Source organism: Durio zibethinus, unplaced genomic scaffold (genome assembly GCF_047325235.1).
Source record: "Durio zibethinus cultivar Kanyao isolate XHJ-2024 unplaced genomic scaffold, ASM4732523v1 HiC_scaffold_3, whole genome shotgun sequence".
Lineage (NCBI taxonomy): Eukaryota > Viridiplantae > Streptophyta > Magnoliopsida > Malvales > Malvaceae > Durio > Durio zibethinus.
The window spans coordinates 9,911,851-9,916,850 of NW_028323044.1; positions in this window are offsets into that span (position 1 = coordinate 9,911,851).

Genomic DNA, 5,000 nt, shown 5'->3' on the forward strand with positions numbered 1-5,000 from the left:
CATGATGACGCATGGTGATGGCACATGCATCGACCATCATCGGCATAGGCTGCCCTTCGGTACGGGCACTTGCCTCGACCGCCATCGGCACAAGCTGGGCCCTGGTGTGGGTTGTTGCCTCGATCACCAGCGGCACATGCTGAGCCTTGGTGCGGGCGGTTGCCTCGAGCACCATCCGCAGACCCTGGGCCCTGGTGCGGCCGGTTGCCCCGATAACCATCGGCACACGCTGGGCCCTGGAGCGGCCGGTTGCCTCGATCACCATCAGCAAAAGCTGGGCCCTGGTGCGGGCGCTTGCCTCGACCACCATCGGCACACGCTGGGCACTGGTGCGGGCGCTTGCCTCGACCACCATCGGCACACGCTGGGCCCTGGTGCGGGCGGTTGCCTCGATCACCATCGGCACACGCTGGGCCCTGGTGCGGGCGGTTGCCCCCAGCACCATCGGCACACGCTGGGCCCTGGTGCGGCAGGTTGCCTCGACCACCATCGGCACACGCTGGGCCCTGGTGCGGCAGGTTGCCTCGAGCACCATCGGCACACGCTGGGCCCTGGTGCGGTCGGTTGCCTCGATCACCATCGGCACACGCTCGGCCCTGGTGCGGGCGGTTGCCTCGACCACCATCGGCACACGCTGGGCCCTGGTGCGGCAGCTTGCCTCGAGCACCATCGGCACACGCTCGGCCCTGGTGCGGTCGGTTGCCTCGAGCACCATCGGCACACGCTGGGCCCTGGTGCGGCAGGTTGCCTCGAACCACCATCGGCAGCCTCGACCACCATCGGCACACGCTGGGCCCTGGTGCGGGCGCTTGCCTCGACCACCATCGGCACACGCTCCGCCCTGGTGCGGTCGGTTGCCTCGAGCACCATCGGCACACGCTGGGCCCTGGTGCGGCAGGTTGCCTCGACCACCATCGGCACACGCTGGGCCCTGGTGCGGGCGGTTGCCTCGACCACCATCGGCACACGCTGGGCCCTGGTGCGGGCGCTTGCCTCGACCACCATCGGCACACGCTCGGCCCTGGTGCGGTCGGTTGCCTCGAGCACCATCGGCACACGCTGGGCCCTGGTGCGGCAGGTTGCCTCGACCACCATCGGCACACGCTGGGCCCTGGTGCGGGCGCTTGCCTCGACCACCATCGGCACACGCTGGGGCCTGGTGCGGCAGGTTGCCTCGAGCACCATCGGCACACGCTGGGCCCTGGTGCGGTCGGTTGCCTCGACCACCATCGGCACACGCTGGGCCCTGGTGCGGGCGGTTGCCTCGACCACCATCGGCACACGCTGGGCCCTGGTGCGGTAGGTTCCCTCGACCACCATCGGCACACGCTGGGCCCTGGTGCGGCAGGTTGCCTCGAGCACCATCGGCACACGCTGGGCCCTGGTGCGGTCGGTTGCCTCGATCACCATCGGCACACGCTGGGCCCTGGTGCGGACGGTTGCCTCGACCACCATCGGCACACGCTGGGCCCTGGTGCGGTCGGTTGCCTCGATCACCATCGGCACACGCTGGGCCCTGGTGCGGACGGTTGCCTCGACCACCATCGGCACACGCTGGGCCCTGGTGCGGCAGCTTGCCTCGAGCACCATCGGCACACGCTCGGCCCTGGTGCGGTCGGTTGCCTCGAGCACCATCGGCACACGTTGGGCCCTGGTGCGGCAGGTTGCCTCGACCACCATCGGCAGCCTCGACCACCATCGGCACACGCTGGGCCCTGGTGCTTGCGCTTGCCTCGACCACCATCGGCACACGCTCCGCCCTGGTGCGGTCGGTTGCCTCGAGCACCATCGGCACACGCTGGGCCCTGGTGCGGCAGGTTGCCTCGACCACCATCGGCACACGCTGGGCCCTGGTGCGGGCGGTTGCCTCGACCACCATCGGCACACGCTCGGCCCTGGTGCGGTCGGTTGCCTCGAGCACCATCGGCACACGCTGGGCCCTGGTGCGGGCGCTTGCCTCGAGCACCATCGGCACACGCTCGGCCCTGGTGCGGGCGCTTGCCTCGAGCACCATCGGCACACGCTGGGCCCTGGTGCGGCAGGTTGCCTCGACCACCATCGGCACACGCTGGGCCCTGGTGCGGGCGCTTGCCTCGACCACCATCGGCACACGCTGGGCCCTGGTGCGGCAGGTTGCCTCGAGCACCATCGGCACACGCTGGGCCCTGGTGCGGGCGGTTGCCTCGACCACCATCGGCACACGCTGGGCCCTGGTACGGGCGCTTGCCTCGACCACCATCGGCACACGCTGGGCCCTGGTGCGGGCGCTTGCCTCGACCACCATCGGCACACGCTGGGCCCTGGTGCGGCAGGTTGCCTCGAGCACCATCGGCACACGCTGGGCCCTGGTGCGGCAGGTTGCCTCGAGCACCATCGGCACACGCTGGGCCCTGGTGCGGTCGGTTGCCTCGAGCACCATCGGCACACGCTGGGCGCTGGTGCGGGCGCTTGCCTCGACCACCATCGGCACACGCTGGGCCCTGGTGCGGCAGGTTGCCTCGATCACCATCGGCACACGCTGGGCCCTGGTGCGACAGGTTGCCTCGAGCACCATCGGCACACTATCGGCCCTGGTGCGGGCGGTTGCCTCGACCACCATCGGCACACGCTGGGCCCTGGTGCGGGCGGTTGCCTCGAGCACCATCGGCACACGCTGGGCCCTGGTGGGTTTAGGCACATCTTCAAATTTCTGCCGTGCCAATGCCATTTTTATGGCTTGTAAATTCATACAATGGTCCCCTAAGCCTTCACGTGAAGTTTCGTTGGAAGATGACTCGTTTTCTATTTTTCACGATTTTCGAAACTTTTTGCGGTTCGGGATTTTTTAAAATTTTTTTATAAGGATTTTTGGCCCCAAATTTTGTAGGCATGATCCTTCTATTTTTGTTGGCATGCACAAAAAAATTCAGCTAAAAACTCGAAGTAGAGAAGATTTTGTGACCGTTTGAAAAAAGTGTCCCCATTTCAGACACTTTAACGGCTACTGGTAGCAAACCTGTAAAATCTCAAATGCTCTTTAAGGGGGTGTGAATTCTCAGAGGTTTGATGAGGGATAGGGGGCCAACACAAGGCCAAGTACCAGCACCCATCGCACATCATGTGCGCACACCCCCCCGGCCCCCCTCCCAATCGCCGGAACCCCAATGCCGCCGGTCAGGTTCTCCGGCGGTACTCCGGCGATGCTCCGGCGATGCTCCGGCGATGCTGTCCCGAGTGAAAAAAATGCGGCACCAGCACATGCTGGAGCCAAGCATGGGCACCGTGGCTCAAAATCGAACTTCGGCCAAGGCCTCGACCATCAATGGCACATGATGACGCATGGTGATGGCACATGCATCGACCATCATCGGCATAGGCTGCCCTTCGGTACGGGCACTTGCCTCGACCGCCATCGGCACAAGCTGGGCCCTGGTGTGGGTTGTTGCCTCGATCACAATCGGCACATGCTGAGCCTTGGTGCGGGCGGTTGCCTCGAGCACCATCGGCAGACCCTGGGCCCTGGTGCGGCCGGTTGCCCCGATAACCATCGGCACACGCTGGGCCCTGGGGCGGGCGCTTGCCCCCAGAACCATCGGCACACGCTGGGCCCTGGTGCGGGCGCTTGCCCCGAACACCATCGGCACAAGCCGGCCCTTGGTGCGGGCTCCTGGCTCGACCACCATCGGCACACGCTGGGCCCTGGTGCGGGCGGTTGCCTCGAACACCATCGGCACACGCCGGCCCTTGGTGCGGCCGGTTGCCTCGACCACCATCGGCACACGCTCGGCCTTGGTGAGGGCGCTTGCCTCGAGCACCATCGGCACACGCTGGGCCCTGGTGCGGGCGCTTGCCTCGACCACCATCGGCACACGCTCGGCCTTGGTGCGGGCGCTTGCCTCGACCACCATCGGCACACGCTGGGCCCTGGTGCGGGCGGTTGCCTCGACCACCATCGGCACACGCTCGGCCTTGGTGCGGGCGGTTGCCTCGACCACCATCGGCACACGCTGGGCCCTGGTGCGGGCGCTTGCCTCGACCACCATCGGCACACGCTCGGCCTTGGTGCGGGCGGTTGCCTCGACCACCATCGGCACACGCTGGGCCCTGGTGCGGGCGGTTGCCTCGACCACCATCGGCACACGCTGGGCCCTGGTGCTGGCGGTTGCCTCGACCACCATCGGCACACGCTGGGCCCTGGTACGGGCGGTTGCCTCGAACACCATCGGCACAAGCCGGCCCTTGGTGCGGGCGGTTGCCTCGAGCACCATCGGCACACGCTGGGCCCTGGTGCGGGCGGTTGCCTCGACCACCATCGGCACACGCTGGGCCCTGGTGCGGACGGTTGCCTCGAGCACCATGGGCACACGCTGGCCCTTGGTGCGGGCTCTTGCCTCGACCACCATCAGCAGAAGATTGCCCCTACGTCGAACACCATCGATACATGCCGGGCCTTGGTGTGGGCGCATGCCTCGAGCTGGTGCGGGCGGTTGCCTCGACCACCATCGGCTCACGTTGGCCCTTGTTGCGGGCACATGCCTCGACCACCATCGGCACCTGCGCACCCTCGGTGTGGGATTTGCTTGTTTGGAAAAAGTGTCCCCGTTTCAGACATTTTAACGTCTACTGGTAGCATATCTGTAAAATCTCTAATGCTCTTTAGGGGGTGGTGGTCCGGCACCCCCTCTCCCCCCCCCACGGGGGGAGTAGGTGTGCGCGATGGGCCTCCCATTGCGTGCACCCCGGCCAACGTCCCTCGAACGAAATACAGGGCGTGCATGCCTTCCGGCGATTTTTGTCCGGCGACTGGTTGCTCCGGTGACCGGCAGGCGCCCATGGCCTCGATCGGTTGGCTTGCATGCAAAAAAAGGGAGCCGAGCTCCAGCCCGTGCACGCGGCGGATGCTGCCCTAGACCCCAGACCAAGTCCCTGAATCGGGCAACGGCTCCCTGGGGTGGTGCGAGCAGAAGCTGCGGTTGCGGGCTTGGCCCGGCCAAGTCTCTCGGTATTTGACGATCTCGCGG